General features: G+C 40.2%; 1 protein-coding gene and 1 non-coding gene across 4 annotated transcripts in view; one reads left to right on the top strand and one right to left on the bottom strand.

Annotated features, from left to right (window-relative positions):
• The window catches only part of ZNF609 (zinc finger protein 609), a 204,901-nt gene that overhangs the window by 114,049 nt on the left and 72,003 nt on the right, over positions 1 to 18,849 (bottom strand). The gene's annotated exons all lie outside the window — the stretch shown is intronic.
• Positions 17,864 to 17,973, top strand: LOC111826967. Its single transcript, XR_002830423.1, has one exon. It is a non-coding gene; the product is annotated as a U6 spliceosomal RNA (small nuclear RNA).

The following is an 18,849-nucleotide window of genomic DNA, read 5'->3' on the forward strand; positions in this document are numbered from 1 at the left end:
CTATATACCACTACCAAAACTGAACTTCCTAAAACACTGTGTTCATGATATCACTATCCTGCTCAGAAAGTCTTTAGTAGCATTCCACTGACTATAGGATTCATTCCAAACTGTGGAGCCTTCACAAAATGGCCTCTACCTCTCTTTTTAACCTTTTTTTTTTTTTTTTTTGGATTTCCACCAATTCCAACTACAAATTTCAGCCCCATATAAAATTATTTTTTGCCCTTGGAACAAATACTCATTGCTGAATAAAAATTTACAAGAACTATTTCAATTTAACACTTTGCATCATACTTCTACCTACAAACAAAATATTTATCACTCTTACCCATATACATTTTTTAAAAGATCATTGTATGTATTAAAAAAATTTTGACCACTGGCCAATAAGAAGTAAAGCACTCTATTTCAGGTTTGTTCAGTGGCAGATATATTAGCATTCAGCATATTTGCCATACCAAATGCCATAATTCAAGTGACTGAATCTGGGCTATCCCCAAGAACCACAATTTTATTCTTACCAAAAAAGTCAGGAAAAGAATTAATATATGCATCAGGCCTCTAGTAAGAGATAAAAGTATAAAACTCTGAAGAAAATATAGGGGGCATTGGATTTGGCAATGGTTTCTTTCTATAACACCAAAAGCAAAGGCAACAAATGATAAAAGAGATAAATTGGATATTTCTCAGAAAAAGATATAAGCACATGAAAAGATGTTCAACATTACTACTCATTAGGGAAATGGCAATCAAAACCACAATGAGATACTGCCATTAGGATAGCTATTATTATTTTTTTTTAAATTTTTTATTGATTTTTTACAGAGAGGAAGGGAGAGAGAGAGTTAGAAACATCGATGAGAGAGAAACATCAATCAGCTGCCTCCTGCACATCTCCTACTGGGGATGTGCCCGCAACCCAGGTATATGCCCTTGACCGGAATCGAACCTGGGACCTTTCAGTCCGCAGGCCGACGCTCTAGGATAGCTATTATTAAACAAAACAAAAAACAGACAATAAATATTGGTGAAGATATGGAGAAAATGGAACCGTTGTACCCTGTTGGTTTAGGAATATAAAAAAATGGTGCAGTCACTATAAAAAATAATATGGCAATTTTAAAAAGTTAAACACAGAATTACCATATGAGCCAGTAATTCCATTTGTGGGTATGTACCCAAAATAATTTAAAAGCTGGGACTCAAGCAATTATTTGCACACACATATTCATACTGGCATTATCCACAGCAACCAAAAGGTGGAAGCAACACAGTGTCCATCAAAAGATGAATGGATAAACAAAATATGCTGTATACAAACAATGAAATATTATTCAGCTTTTAAAAGGAATTCTGACACATGCTTCAACATGGATGAACCTTGAGGACTTTATGCTAATTATAATAAGCCAGTTACAAAAAGACAAATACTATATGACTCTACTTATATGAGGTACCTAGAGTAGTCAGATTCATAGAGACAGAAAGTAGAATGATAGTTGCCAAAGGCAAGGGAAGAAAGTGATAGAACATGTTTAATGGACATGTTTGCAGTTTTGCAAGATGAAAAGAATTCTGGAGACTGGTTGCACAACAATGTGAATGTACTTAACACATTCCACTTGTCAGTCTGTACACTTAAAAATGGTTAAGATGATAAATTTTTAAAAACCGATTTTTAGAGAAGAAAGGAGAGGGTGGGGGAGAGGGGGAGGGGAAGAGGGAGAGGGGGAAAGGGAGAGGGGGAGGGGGGAAGAGAGACATTGATTGGTTGGATTGGTTGCTTCCCATACGTGACCAACCGAGGATCAAATATGCTACCTTTTGATTTATGGGAGATCGCTCCAACCAAATAAGCCACACCAGCCAGGGCTAAGATGATAAATTTTATGTTATGTATGTTTTACCACAATTTTTCTTAAAGTTAAAAAAAAAAAACCACTCACACCAAAAAAAAAAACACCAAAAAAACAGAACGACTCTGGAATTAGATTTCCTGTCTTTGAATCTTGACTCTGCTACTTCCTAGCTATGTGATCTTGGGCAAATTACCTAACTAGTCTGTGCCTCATTTCCTCAGCTATCGATGGGATGACATAACAGTAGTACCTAGATTATTAACTTGTGTGATGACAATTAGCAAATATATATAAACTTCTCACAACATTCTTAGAACACAGTGAGTTCCATTTTAAGTGTTTATTATTAAATTCACCATTTTGAAAACATAATTTAATGTGGAATTCAGGCCTACAGGCAAAACTAAGTTTTTCCCATGCAAAATGGAATAAAACAATTCATGTGCTTATATTCAGGGTTTTCAGGTAAACTCTTGATATAAAGCAGCACTAACACACAAAATGAGTAAAGATTTCCATAGTATGTTGTTTTTTCAAATTTATAATTTGAATATTTCATCTCAAGTAGTTTGTTTTAGTAGGTGTTCTAAAAATTTCTCTTCAAGGGATTCTAACCAGTACTATTAACGGGGCACATTCACTAATGTCTATTGATTCATCAATCTGTAATGAAAAACATCAGATTTAACTGCCATCTGGCATAGTGTTGTTTCTATGACAGCTGATGTTTTACAATGTCCACAAGTAGAATTACTCAAAAGTGGCACCTTTTCTATTTCCTTTTCTTCACCAATTTCAAACATAATGTTAACTATTTCTAAGCAAGATGGTAAAATAATCAATTCTGCAATTGTATAGGGCTACAACCTTTGTTTCCTGACTGTATTTGTATATGCTGAAAAAAACTCAAATCTTTTTCTATGAAAATGGAATGTTTTGTGATGAGGGATCAGTGTCATTTACTTGGAACAATTTCTTCTGAAAACTCTTCCTTGCAAATAAGACAATTAGGTTGGAGAAAAAAAATCAATGGGAAATATATAACTAAACTTGAGATCATCATCATTGACAGAATAATTATGAATTCACTTTTTTTCCTGCTACTTGGTTTGTGAGGTGACTCTAATAACTTTCCAGCTTTAATCAAGTAATCTATATAGGGTTTTATATAGGGTTTTATGCACCGGTGGGGTCCCTCGGCCTGGCCTGCGGGAATCAGTGGACCTCCGGAATCAGTGGACCACTGCGCTGCAGCCTGGTCTTACCCGCCAGCTTGTTGGGCTCCAGCCCACTGTCCACGTCGATCCTGTACAGTGTCGATCCTATATAGCAAGAAGTAGTGCGCATTGTGGCAGGCAGCCGGGGAGGAGCCTGAGCCCTGCTGCGCCTGCAGCCGCAGCCACTTGGTCGTGCAGGGGGAGTGTTCGCGGGAGAGGCTCGCGTTGCCGCAGCTGCGCTCACCAGCCGTGAGCCCGGCATCTGGTGGCGCTCCCACTATGGGAGCACACTGACCACCAGTGGGCAGCTCCTGCATTGAGCATCTGGCCCCTGGTGGTCAGTGTGTGTCATAGCTACTGGCTGGTCATCTGGTCCAGTCACTTAGGCTTTTATATATATAGACTAGAGGCCTGGTGCACAGATTTGTGCACTGGTGGGGTCCCTGGGCGTGGTCTGCGGGGATCCGTCAAAACTGGCAGTCCAACACCACCTGCTGCTCCTGCCTGCCACTCCTGCTCATCCCAGCCCTGCTGCGCCTGCCGCCACCGCTTGGTAGGCTCGCTGCTGCTCTGCTGTAGTCTCTGGGCTGCGGAAGCCAGCTGTAAGCCCTCTGTCTGGCGCCGGTTGGGGGTGTACTGACTACCAGGGGGCAGCTCCTGCGTTGAGCGTCTGCCCCCTGGTGGTCAGTACGTGTCATAGCTACTGGTCAAGCGGTCGCTTAGGTGTTTATATTCTATACTAGAGGCCTGGTGCACAAAATTCATGCACGGGGGGTCCCCCTCAGCCCAGTCTGCACCCCCTCCAATCCGGTACCCCTCACGGCCACCCCTGCCAGCCTGGTTGCCGCCAACTGCCCCCCCTGCTGGCCTGGTCGCCCCACACAGCCTGCTGCTCAGTCGTTTGGTCGTCCGGTTGTTTCAGATGTGACAGCCCCTGGCTCTTTATATATATAGATATAATAAAAGCTTAATATGCAACTTGTCCCCTCTCCTGGGAGTTCAACCAGGGGTTACGGCTGGCGGTGGCTGTGGTGGCAGGTGACCAGGGAAAGGGAGGTGCCCCTGACAGACAGCCGCTAGGGACCCTACCTGTGCACGAATTTTGTGCACTGGGCCTCTAGTATATAGATAAGGATCTATTCATTCCTACTCCCCTTTTCTACCCCATTTTTCTTCAAAGTCCTATCTGCTCTAAATAGGTAGACACAGAGAGATAGACATATTTTCATGCTTAATATTTATTGTGTAATTTTCCCACTAGAATGTAATCAAAACAATCCCTGGTACCCGGTACTCACTAAATATTTGTCCAATCAATTAATTGGTAAACTGCCTTACAAATTGTCAAAGGTATTTCCATTATCCTCAGATAAAACCTGGTTTTAGGAAGTGCTTCTTTTGGACCAGAGCAAACTGTATTGTTCTTTAGAGCACAGGGCCTTCTTCCTGAATTTTCAAAAGTCCAGAGGGCAAAACAGTCTTATTTACCACCTGCATATTTACTACCAATTCTACATATGATTATTACTGCAACTGTATTCATCCACTTCATGTCCAATGTTCCCACTTTAATTATATCATCCTAACATGAATATAAAGGTCCATAAGAATAAGGCTTTCAAATATCTAGCCAGAAAACTAAACAAGCCAAAAATCCAGATTATGTGGATTCATTTGTTACTGTATAAAGTTGAATAAAATAAGTACACTATTAACACCATGGTTGTCTATGTAAAAAAATCCTAGGAGCCCCAGCTAGTGTGGCTCAGTTGGTTGGAGTGTCATCACATACACTAGAAAGTGGCAGGTTTGAATCACAGTCAAGACACTACCTGGGTTGCAGGTTCAATCCCTGACGGGGTACATGCAGAAGGCAACTGATCTCTCTCTCTCTCTCTCTCTCTCTCTCTCTCTCTCTCTCTCCCCCCTTCCTCCCTCCTTTCCTCCCTCCCTTTCACTCTCTACAACCAATTTTTTAATGTTGTTTTAAAAAATAATTAAATAAATAAAAAATCCTAGGAAATATAAAACAAAACAAACCCCTCCTGGAAATAAGAACCAAATGACTTTGATATAAGGTCTTACATGAAACTTAACTGCATTTCTATATACTAGCAACAAATAAATGGAAAAGGAAATTTTATTAAATACCATTTATAACAGGATCAAAAAACATGAAAAACTAAAATCACAATGAGATACCACTTTAAACCCATTAGGATATTGTAATGAAAAAAAAACAAAACACCAGAGATCAGCCCTGGCCTGTGTGGCTGAGTTGGTTGAGCCTTGTCCTATGCACTAGGAGGTTGCTGGTTCGATTCCAGTCAGGGCAAATGCCCAGGTTGTGGGCTTGATCTCTGGTGGGGGGCATGCAGAAGACAGCAGATTGATGTTTCTCTCTCCCCACTCTCCCCTCCTCTCTTTCTAAAATCAATAAAAACATATTTTTTTTAAAAAGACAGACAAGAATGTGCAGCAACCAGAATTCTCATAAAGCTGCTGGTGAGAGAGTGTAAAATGGTGCAATTACTTAGGAAAATAGTTTGCTGATTTTTAAAAATATATTTTTTATTTATTATATATATATATATATATATATATATATATATATATATATATATATATATAAATTGATTTCACAGAGGAAGGGAGAGGGAGAGAGAGAAGTATCAATGATGAGAGAGAATCATTGATCAGCTGCCTCCTGCTCGCCCCCTACTGGGGATCAAGCCCGCAACCCAGGCATGTGCCCTGACCAAGAATCGAACTGTGACCTCCTGGTTCATAGGTCGACACTCAACCACTGAACCACGCCAGCCAGGCTAATCTGTACATTTAAAATGTATGATTTTTATTGTATGGACATTATACTGCAACAATTTGATTTTTTTACAATCTTGATCATCTGAATCCTCTTATCATACCCCCTTCTCCCTCCTTTCAGCAAGCAGATCTGGCTGAAAGTACCTCCAGGAGAGACAAAAAGGTGTCAAGAAAAAAGTGCGTTTCTAGTCTAATTTAATCCTGATAAATAGCCAGTCTTAACCTCTTTTACCTGCTAATCAGAATGGCAAAAACTACAGGTACATAGTTTTTGCATTATAGAGAAATCATAGCTTTCTGCAGTTATTCAACATCTGGGAGCCACCTTGACATAGAAGAACAACATCTACAACTGGATGGGCCAACAGCAGAATAAAAAGCACTGACTGGCCCTAGCTGGTTTGGCTCAGTGAATAGAACGTCGGCCTGAGAACTGAAGGGTCCCGGGTTCGATTTTGGTTAAGAGCACATGCCCAGGTTGCGGGCTAGATCCCCAGTAGTGGGTGTGCAGGAGGCAGCCAATCAATGATTCTCTCTCATCACTGATATTTCTATCTCTCTATCTCCCTCTCATTTCTTCTCTGAAATCAATAAAGAAAAAAGAAGAAGGAGAAGAAGAAGGGGGAGGGGGAGGAGGGGAGGGGGAGGGGGAGGGGGAGGGGGAGGGGGAGGGGGAGGGGGAGGGGGAGGGGGAGGAGGAGGAGGAGGAGGAGGAGGAGGAGGAGGAGGAGGAGGAGAAGGAGAAGGAGAAGGAGAAGAAGGAGAAGGAGAGAAGGAGAAGGAGAAGGAGAAGGAGGAGAAGAAAGAAAAAAGAAAAAAGAAAAAAGAAAAAAGAAAAGCACTGACCAGCAACCTGAAAACCAAATGCCTTTTAAACAATGTACCTGCCCTGCACTTTCAGTTCATGGCTTTCATGCTAGACTAGTAAGAAGGGATTTATTTGCTAAAAGCTTAGAGGATTTATGAGAAGAGATTAGTCCTGATATTACTGTTGAGAAAACTCTGGGCTAAGTTTGACAGTGACCCATGGACTTAGAAAGTGGTTCAGATAAGGCTATAGAAGACCTTTATAGAAGACCTATAAAACTAGGTCTTCATCAAAAAAAGAATGCTGCCTGCTGTGTCAATCAATATAAAGGAAGAAAAAAAACCAGCCTGAAAAGAGAACTTCCAACCTAGCATCATTCGTCTGGTTGACAAAAATTACCTTAATTACATGTTTTTATGAATCTGGATACCAAAAACCAGTAAACGTATAAAGTATAAAGCATATCCAATTATATTCCAAAAGGCCACAGAGTCCTTTCAAATTCTATGATTTTGTTGGACTTTGAGCCTAATGAATATTACTTGGAATAAATGGGCTCAAAGATCAAGTTGAAAACCTTTTTGCTCAATTTATATTTTTTCTTTTTAACATGAATGAGATTCAGTCAATAAGCATTTATGGAGCAGCTACTTGGAACTAGGTCCTGTGTTAAGTAATGTGGCACCTAAGATAAAAGTGACAGTACTTGCCCTCAAATAGATCTTATGTTTAGGTGGAAAAGAGAAAATTAGTTCATATAGAATGATGTGTTACATGCTATGACTAAATACACATGAGGTCTTGGGAAACAAGGGCTTCCCAAAGTAAAATGTCTACTGATTCTTGAAGAACTGGAAGTTATTTGATCAAAAATGGTAGAAAAAGGTGTTCTAGGTAGAGAAAAAATATATGTACAAAGGCACAATGATATAAAAAAAATAGAAGGTATAAAACTCCATGACATGTCTAGGTAATGGCAAGTACTTTGGTATGGCTGAAATAAAGGAGTGGTAGAAGATTAAACTAGAAAAAGCAGACTAGGATGGGATTGTGAAGGACTGAGTCTCTTAAAATTAAGGTACTGAAACATAATCCAGAATGTTACGAGAAATAATTAAAATATTGTAAGTAGGAGTCTGATATCATGCTGTCATTTTAGAAAGATATAACCTGGCAGCATAGTAGAGAATGGTATGGAGAGATGCTAAATCAGAAGCAGGGTGACCAACTGGGAAGTAACTGGGCTAAAGCAGGCAACAAGTGAAAAGGTCCAACTAAGGCATAAAAGTGGGGATGGAGAGGAAGAGAGAGAATATTTTTAAGAGAAATCATTCAGAGGACGTATGATTTCTGGAATAAGTGGAACGGGGAGAATCTAGGGCAATTCTGTTTTAGCTTCAGCGATTGAGTGGATGGTCCATTAAGCAACACCAAGATATGGAACATCAATGACAATCAGGTTTAGGTAGGAAGATAAGGATAATTTTAGGCATGCTGAATAAAACATAATGAGTATTGGACTTTAGTGCACAGAACCTTGAAAGGTGACAATATTTAACTCCTACTTCAGTATTATAGGACTGAAGTTCCATTTGATGATGAGAGAAAACAACAGAGAAGAAATCTTAAGAAAAATATTTTAGAAAAAAATGATATAAATCTCATAGTTGAACCTGGAAGAAGTTATCATTTCTGCCTCACTCTCTCACAATAACTACCTGCAAAACAAGTCTATTGAATTCAGGCCAAAAAGGACAAAGTTGGAGGAATCACACCACCTGATATCAAACTATACTACAAGGCCATAATAATCCGAACAGCACTGACAAAAACAGACATGTACATGATGCAACAGAATAGAGAGCCCAGAAATAAACCCACATCTTTATAGTCAATTACTATTTGACAAAGGAGGCAAAAACAAAATGGGATAAAGACAGTGTATTTAATAAATGGTGTTGGGAATATTGGACAGATATGTGCAAAAAAATGAAACCAGACCACCTTTTTACACCATACACAAGAATAAACTCAAAAGGATTAAAAACTTAAATGTTAGACTCAAAACCATAAAAATCCTAGAAGAAAACATAGGCAGTAAAATCTCGGACACTGCCCTAACCAGTTTCATCAGCCCAGTGACTGAGGTGTCTTGGATTCAATTCCAATCAAGGGCACCTATCACGGTTGCAAGCTCAATCCTTGGCCCTGGCTGGGACATGTGCAGGAGGGAACCAATCAATGTGTCTCTCTCACATAGATGGTTTTTTCTCTCGTGTATCTCTCCTTTCCTTCCACTCTCTCTAAAAATTGATGGGAAAAATATTCTTGGGTCAGGTTTAAAAACAACAATCTCAGACATTTCTCGTGGCAATATTTTTCTCATATATCTTCTCAAGCAAGGGAAACAAAAGAAAAAATAAACAAATGGAACTCTATCAAACTAAATGGTTTTGCACAGCAAAGGAAACTATCAGCAAAATAATAAGACAACCCACTGAATGGGAGAACATATTTGCCATTATCTGATAAGCACATATATAACAACTAAGAAAATGAGCAAAGGACCTGAATAGACACTTCTCCAAACTGGACATACAGATGGCCAATAAACATATGAAAAGATGCTCAATGTCACTAATCATCAGAGAAATGCAAATTATAACCAAGTGAGTCCAGTGGGCATGGCTCAGTGGTTGAGCGTTGACCTATGAACCAGGAGGTCACGGTTCGATTCCTGGACAGGGCATATGTATGGGTTGTGGGATCGATCCCTGGTGTGGGGTGTGCGGGAGGGTAGCTAATCAGTGATTCTCTCTCATCATTGATGTTTCTATCTGTCTCTTCCTCTCCCTTCCTCTCTGAAATCAATAAAAATATATTTTTAAAACCACAATGAAATATTACCTCGCACCTATCAGAATAGTTATCATCAATAAATCAACAAACAACCAGTGTTGGCAGGGATGAGGAGAAAAAGGACCCTCAAGCACTGTTTGTGGGTAGGACTGCAGACTGGTAAAGCCACTGTGGAAAGCAGTATGGAATTACCTAAAAAAATTAAAAATGGAGCCCTTGCTGGGTAGCTCAGTTGGTTGGAGAATCGACCCATAAACCAAAAGGTTTTGGGTATGATTCCCAGTCAGAGCACATACCTAGGTTGTGGGTTTGATCCCAGTCAGGGTGCATACAGGAAGCAATCGATCAATGTTTCTCTCTCCCTTCCTCTCTTTCTAAAAAAGCAATAAAAACTTATCCTCAGATGAGCATTTACTAGTAAAATAAAAATAAATAAATAATAAAAATAAAACTGGAGCTGCCTTATGACCCAGAGATTCCACTTCTGGAAATTTATCTGAAGAAACCCAAAACACTAAATGGGATAGAATACATACACCCCTATGTTCACTGCAGTGTTATTCACAATAGCCAAGATTTGGGAGCAGCTCAAGTGCTCATCAGTAGATGAATGGATAAAAAAGCTGTGGTACATCTAAACAATGGAATACTACTCAGCATAAAAAAGAAAATTTTACCCTTTACAATAGCATGGATGGACCTGGAGAGCATTATGCTAATTGAAATAGCCAATCAGAGAAAATCAAGTACTATACGATTTCATTCATATGTGGAATCTAATGAACAAAATAGAGACAGACTCATAGAGAGCATGCTGACAGCATGGGGCAGTGGGGGGGGCGGGTACGGGGGTGGGCGCTGGGTGAAAGGAAGAACTCATGTACACAGACAACAGTGTGGTGACTGGCAAGGACGGGGCATGGGGGAAGGTGGAGGTGGATATAGGGGCGATAAATGGTGATGGACGAAGACTTGACTTGGGGTGGTAAACACACAATACAGTGTACAGATGATATGTTGTAGACCTATGCACCTGAAACCTGTATAATTTTGTTAACCAGTGTCAACTCAATAAATTCAATAAAAAATAAATTTAAAAAATTTTTAGACAAATTATATTTTTAATTTTTCCCAAGAGGCTTATACATATTGTAAAGCATGTTCAAAGTTTGAGAAAGATTGGTTTTAGACCATTTTTCTAAGCTTCTCTACTCTCTCACAGCCTGGAAAATATATACCAGGGAGTAGGTTCTAGACTCCTCTGTCTCTGGAGGACCCAGTTAAATTGAAGAGACTAAAAGTCTAATTTCAGTAACTAATAGGACTCAAAAGGCAAGAGCAAAGAGAAGAGATTCCACCTGGGTAACAATTCCATTTCTATAAAACCAGTTACAGTCCAGTGTAATTTATTTACAATGCTCCACTCTGCCAATTATTCTCCTTGCAAGGAAATGCAACTCTTTTTTTTTTTTAATATATTTTATTGATTTTTTACAGAGAGGAAGGGAGAAGGATAGAGAGCCAGAAACATCGATGAGAGAGAAACATCGATCAGCTGCCTCCTGCACGCCCCCCACTGGGGATGTGCTCGAAACCAAGGTACATGCCCTTGACCGGAATCGAACATGGGACCCTTGAGTCCGCAGGCCGATGCTCTATCCACTGAGCCAAACCGGTTCTGGCAGGAAATGCAACTCTTCTCCCCTTTTCCATGTATCCTATTTGGTGGAGAAGAGGAAGGGGACTAAAATGGACTTTGTTTTCCTGCTAAGACTTGAGGTTTTTATTTACATATAAAAAACTAATCTGTTTTCATCAAGATTAATGACATATTCTGAATTACTAAACACAAAGCTATCAACAACTAGCAAAAAGAAAAGAGGTAGTTAATATTAGTGTTCCCTTGCTTTAAATTAGTCTCCTCTTTTCACCAGCCCTTCCTTTCTCCAGCCTTTCAATCCTCACAAAGTCTAACCTACTCCTCCTTCTCCAAGAACAGATGCTCTAAGGAAGATGAGGAGGATGGAGGGAGATGAGAGAAAAAAAATCTTTTAAAAAAAAGTATTATAAGGCATAGGAGAAATGCAGACCTAAACCAGCTGGTAATAAAAAGCCTTACTTTTCAGACAAATTTTTAAACATTAAACTCTCTGGCCTCTGCTATAGCCAAATATACTGATAAACTCTACGATAACTCAGTGTATGAACTAAAGCAAAAGTCTGAAATATTTTGAAGACTCACCAAAATTTCCCAAAATTTTTAAACATTAAGATCACAATATATTGTTGTCATATGCTGATTGTCAAATAGCTTAGAGTTCTAACAGTAGATCCCAACATATTGTTTGAATACCTCAACACTAAAATTTTCCTAGGGAAGTCTAATATATCTGAATAATTTTTTCACCCCCTAATGCAACAGGGGAGGAAATGAACCTATCAGAACACTACTCTAGAGTGTGCATTTTCACTGAGGGTGTCACCACCGGATTTGTGTTCCACCTCAGGGCAAGAGTATACAGAGATATACAGCATACATCTAGTATTAAAATTTCATGGGATGAAGGCATTTAGGGAGAAAATGTCTAAAAAGGCTACTGAGGAAAAATAATGAAGAAAAAGATGGAGAAACACTGTTCAAGATTAGGGTCGACAAACCTTTTCTGCAAAGGGCGAAATAGTAAGTATTTTAGGCTCTGAAGGCTATAGTTTGTCACTATTCAACTCTGCCACTGTAACATGAAAATAGCCACATATGATACATAAAGGAATGAGCATGGCTGTTTCAATTAAACTTTATTTATGGACAAAAAATTTGAATTTCACATAATTTTCACATCATTAAACATTGTTCTTCTTTTGATGTTTTTCAACCATTAAAAATGCAAATATCAACCCAAATATCCATCAACAAATAGGTGTAGAAAATATGGTATATCCATATGATGGAATATTATCTATATATTTAAAGCCAAGCGACCAGAACAGCAGAGCAACCAGAACACGCACTGCAGCGGCCAACCGGCCCGATCAGGGGTGGGGCTGGTGGCCAAACTCCCACAGCCCATCCCCCTGCTGACCCAGCCTCAATTGGCCCCCATCAGGGCAGGCTAGCCGGAGCCCACCTGTACACGAATTCATACACCGGGCCTCTAGTTTAACAATAAAAAGGAATGAAGTATTGAATCATGCTATATATGAATAACCATTTAAAACATTATGCTAAGTGGAAGAAGCTAGTCACAAAAGAACACACGTTTATAGTATAATTCCATTTATATGAAATGTCTAGAAAAGGTAAATTTAAAGAGAGAGAAAGTAGGTTAGTGGTTACTTGGAGCTAGAGAGGTGGAGGGGGCAGTGTTGACTGCAAAAGTATATACGGGTTTTTTTGGCACAATAAAAATGCTCTAAAATTAGCTTTGATACACTACTCAACTCTGGGAATATACTGAAAACCTTTCAAATGTATGCTTTAAAATGGGTAAAATTTATGGTATGTTTTTTGAAAAAAAGGTTAAAACCATTCTTAGCTCACAAACTGTACAAAAACAAGAGGTAGCCTGTAGTTTGTAGCTTGCCAACCCCTGTTCTAACTTTATCAGTTCAGCAAATGTGATCTTTAGAGGGGAGAATCTGAACTAACATCTTAGCGGTCAGACACTGATTAAAAGAGGAAATACTTTTCATGGCCCTTTAGGAAAAGCCAATGTTAATCTGTAGGAAAAGCAATATACTACAAGAACTGCTATGTAGGCTACCAGGCACACTCAATAAACCAAACCAGATACTCAAACTTCAGAATGTATCATGGGTGGAGGAAGGGAGATGTTCAGAAAGATTGTTGGGTCTCAACCCTAGAGTTTCTGAGATGGCAGGTCTGGGAAAGAGATGGAAACCTGCATATGATGGTGATGCTGCTTATCTAGGGACCAAACTCAGACCCACTGATCTAAACTAATAGACTATAACTAGTGAAGTATTATTGTAGTCATGTATCAGATATAAACATTAAGAAAAAGTAAAGGAGATGCTGGGGCCACCAGGAGGAGCCAACCTTTGACCTGCAATGGAGACTACATCAGAGGCAGCTACAGTTGCCTGAGCAGAGGTTGCAGCAACCCGTGGTGGCTACAGCCACTGTGCTACCCAGATGCGAACCTCGGGGCCATGGTGGGCTGGTGGCCAAAGAGGATCCTGGTCAAGATGGAGTGGCTTCACCAGCTACTTCTGGAACCAGGAAATCTACGGTGGAGAGAATACTTAACTATCAGGCTCTCTAAAGAGTAGAAGGAATTGGAGAAAAAAATCAAAAGAACTCACATCAAAACCTGTTGCTGTAGGACCTGAACATATTATTAAGTACATTGCAAAAGAAAAATGCAGGAAAAATACTACATACTTTTTCCTTTATTCTCCGAGAAGACATGTGTGGCTTATAAAGTAAGATCACCACAGATTTCAGGGATATAATTAAGCAGGGAAGGTGCAAGACCTCCTTTTTGGAAATACATCTCATATTTTTTCCATCATTCAAAGCATTTGCAGACACTTATTAAAGGAGCAGAACCAAGATCCATTAAAACTGAGACCTGACTACAAGAAGCCCACAGTAACTCACTTCATACCTGGGGAAAAAAGTCTTTAAGATACTTTATCAACTTTATTATAATTAGAAAGCTTATTGTGACTGTGCAATCATCTGAAAGGTGTTAATGTTCAATTCAGGTTGTATGGGAGAAAGAAAAATGTATGACAAATTTAACACTTGGAGTGCGGGTGAATTTCCCGCCAAAATATAAGATGGCTCTGTCTTTTGGTTTTGTTCCATCCACCAAAAGGGTGGATTACAAACAAATATTTGGTAATACGCAGTTACAATCGGCCCGAGTTTACACGTTTCCCGCACTCCACCGCAAATCTATATGAACCGAGTTAAAGACGGCTCCCGCGGAGTACGCGCAATTCACGCGAGCCGACTTAACTCGTTTCCCGCACAAGCAAATATGTGGAAATATTAAATTAGGTGAAAGAAGTCAACCTCAAAAGGCATAGATGGTTTCATTTATCTAACATTTAAAAAAAAACACACTATAAAGATGTAGAACAGTAGTTGCCAGAGGTAAGAGGTGGGTGTAATAATAAAAAGATTTTTTGGAGTGATTTATATATCCTAATGTTGGTGATAACTACATGAAAAATGACTTAAAATTTATAAAACTGTACCATCCCCTTCCAATAAGTCAATGTTACTGTATAATAATTTTTAAAAACAAATACTTTTTAAAAGATTTTTTTTTTATTGATTTCTGACAGGAAGGGAGAGAGAGAGATAGAAACATCAAGGATGAGAGAGAATCATTGGTCGGCTGCCTCCTGCATGCCCCACACTGGGGATCAATCCTGCAACCTGGGCATGTGCCCTGACCGAGAATTAAACAGTGATCTCCTGGTTCATAGGTCAATGCTCAACCACTGAGCCACACTGGCTGGGCTTACATACTTTTTAAAAAAAGAAAAAGTGAAGATATACCTTCTTTTATTTAATTCAGTGGGGCTTGGTCTTTGGATCCTAAAGCAGTATGAGTATAACAAATATTTTCTTTCAATGTGCAATGTGGCTGTATGTAGTCATAAAACCTCCTCCTCCTTCCTTAAAACTGAAGCTGACTGTTCATAAACCATCAGAGCCCTAGGTACATTTTTTTTTTCACACAGGTACATAGACAAAGCTCTTAGTGTTTTTCAGAGGCTCACTAACATAATTTTTAAGAAAGTCTAGGCAACAAAAGGCGGTGAAACAAAAACAATCTAGACCAATAAATCACAACCCAATAGTGTTTACTTAGAGCACCTAACAGGACTTTATCTAGAAAAACAAGAACCTAGGGACAAGACCCTTGGATCTGGGGAGTTCTGTCAAACACCTTGCAGCTTGCCACCTTCCTTATCACCATAAATTGAGTTATTAAAAAAAAAATAACAGAATCACCTATGCAGAAGAATTCCAAATAATTTATGTAGATACTCTGATTCAAAGAGGACTTAACTCCTCACTCCTTCAGTGTGGCCTATGCATGATGACTTCCCTCCATAAAGTAAGGTATGGAAAGAGGGGGAAAGAGTAACTTGACAGTATAAAAACCTGGCTAGCACTATTTTAGCCAGATGATCAAGCCCAAGATCAACAATAATACATGATGTAAATAGTATATACCTTTGATGTAATGGGTGAATGAGAGAGACATCAATCAGCTGCCTCCTGCACACCCCCCACTGGGGATGTGCCCGCAACCAAGGCACATGCCCCTGACTGGAATTGAACCCGGGACCCCTGAGTCCGCAGGCCGACGCTCCATCCACTGAGCCAAACCGGCCAGGGCTCAACTTTTCTTTATTCATTTATATACTCATGCACTTTAGCGTGAAATGTGAGACAGCACTGAGAAGACCTTCTTAAACAACCAACATAAGTGCAGACACCTATATATACAACATCTAATGATGTGGTCTATGGCAACATGTTTTTCTATTGCTGTTATTCTAGGGATAAAAATGAGGCAATAATGTCACACTTGTAGATTCCAATATTTCTTTTTTGTGTTTTGGATCAGATGAGAACAGAAAACAATGTGTCCATCTATTAAGTCCAGAACTGACACAAGACCCTAGACTTGAGTTAATGAAGAGATACAGATATACCATGTTCTTAGGTGGTAAGCCAATACTGTATTATATAATTACTGGAGGCCTGGTGCATGAAATTCATGCACTGGCGGGGGGGTGGGGGGTGGGCTCAGCCTGGCCTGCACCCTCTCACAGTCTGGGAGCACTCGGGGAATGTCCGACTGACAGCTTAGGCCTATGGGGAGCAGACCTAAGCTGGCAGTCGGGCATCCTTAGCGCTGCCACGGACGCGGGAGAGGCTCCCGCCACTGCTGCTGCGCGCACCAGTCTGTGAGCCCGGCTTCTGGCTGAGTGGCGCTCCCCCTGTGGGAGCGCACTGATCACCAGGGGGCAGCTCCTGCACTGAGCATCTGTCCCCTGGTGGTCAGTGCGTGTCATAGCAACCGGGTGTTCCGCCATTCGGTCGATTTGCATTTTAGCCTTTTATTATACTAGTATAGAATAATGCAACAGTTTATTACATTATTATAAAGACCATTTCTCCCTCAACTTAAATACTAAAGGTCAATGTAATTACAATGAGTAGCTGAATTGGGATTTTGGGAAGAATAAAACTTTTTAAAAAATTTTTTACCTGAGGATATTTTTCCCATTGCTTTTTAGAGAGAGTGGAAGGAGGGTGGGGGAGTCAGAGGCGACCTCACACTCAAGCGGGGGGGGGGGGGGAGAGAAAGATAGAGAGACTCCCAAATGAGCCTGGATGGGGGCCGAGAGAATGAGAGAGCGCGAGCCTCCTGAATGAGCCCTGACGGGGGCCAGGGATCAAATCTGCAACCCAGTGCCCTTGACCAGGAATCGATCCTTAGAACCTTCGGTGTATGTGCCAACACTCTAACCACTGTATCATGTCAGCCAGGGCTAACAAGCTAGTCTAGAAAGAAGGACTATGAGGACAACTTTGCCCTGTTGCAATAGCTTAACTCTTACATGGCACCTATGTAAATACGTAGCATTAAAGGAGCTTTACATATATTAATGCATTTAATTCTCACAATAACCCTATAATGTATTAAATATTATAATCCTTATTTTACAGACAATACTGAGGTCTAGAGAATTTAAATAATTCCCACTAAGTTATCTAACTGATAAATGGCAGAGCTAGCATTCAACTAATCTAACCCCTGAGTTAAGCTCTTAACTTAGTTTTATCATGCTCTGTCTCCTCCTAGACATTATAATATCTCATAGGCCCACAACAGATCATTAAAAGTATGATATGAAGATATAACAGATAACTGGACTGACAAGAAAGCCCAGCAACAAACCCAAAAATATATAACAATTTAGATTATGATAAAGATGGCATCTAAAATCAATTAAAAACTTGAAAGAATATTCAATAAATGATGAGAGGGCAGCTGACTCTCCAATTGGATTTTTTAAAGAATTAGGTTCCTACAGCACACTAAAATAAATACCAAATGGTTTTTAAAAACGAAACTTAAAACCAAAATATTAGAGTAAAAAATATACAGGTTAAGATTCTTATAATCTTGGCGTGAGGAAGTTCTTTTTTAATTAGACATGAAATTCAGGAGTGATAAAAAAAACCTCAACAAATTGCATTAAATACAAACTTTTATAAGACTAAATAAAATATATTGCTCGCTTTGGCAGCACATATACTAAAATTGGAACAATACAGAGAAGATTTATTAGCATGGCACCTGTACAGAATGACATGCAAATTCACAAAGTGTTCCATATTTTGGGGGATATAAACTACAGCAGAGGGAATATCTATATATATAAAAGCCTAAGGGACCGTTACAACCAGACAACCGGAATGACCAGTCGGTAGCTATGACGTGCACTGACCACCAGGGGGCAGACGCTCAATGCAGGAGCTGACCCTGGTGGTCAGTGCGCTCCTACAGTGGGAGCACCGCTCAGCTGACAGATAGGCGGGCTCACGGCTGGCAAGTGCAGCTGCGGTGGTAGTGCGAGACTCTCCTGCGGATACTCCCCCTGCGCGCTGTAGCAGCATCAGCAGGCGCAGTTGGGCCCAGCCCAGGCTCAGACTCCTTCCCGGCTGCCTGCCACATTGTGCACTACTTCGTGCTGTGCAGGATCGATGTGAACAGTGGGCTGGAGCCCGACGAGCTGGCAAGTAAGCCGGGCTGCGGTGGCGTGGAGGTCCGCTGATCCATACAGGCCAGGCCGAGGGACCCCACCGGTGCATGAATCCGTGCACTGGGCCTCTAGTAGTCAATAATATCAAAATACCTTTGTATGGTGACAGATGGATACTGGACTTTTTCCTGGTGATCACTTTGTAAAGTACATAAATGTCAAGTCACTATAATATAATATAATATAATATAATATAATATAAGTATAGTACAATCCTATCTAATAAAAGAGAAACATGGTAATTAGCCGTACGGCTGCTACCCTTCCCATGGGCTAATCAGGGTGATATGCAAATTAACTGCCAGCCAAGATGGCGGCCGGCAGCCATGCACTGAAGCGAACAGGGAGGCTTGCTTGCTCCAGTGACTGCGGACTCCAACGTTCCCCGCCTGACTTGCCGGCCTCTCAGCTGCAACTCTACAGCAACTATGTTGCAAATATAGAAGCTAAACAA

The sequence above is a fragment of the Myotis lucifugus genome, unplaced genomic scaffold (assembly GCF_000147115.1).
Source record: "Myotis lucifugus unplaced genomic scaffold, Myoluc2.0 scaffold_115, whole genome shotgun sequence".
NCBI lineage: Eukaryota > Metazoa > Chordata > Mammalia > Chiroptera > Vespertilionidae > Myotis > Myotis lucifugus.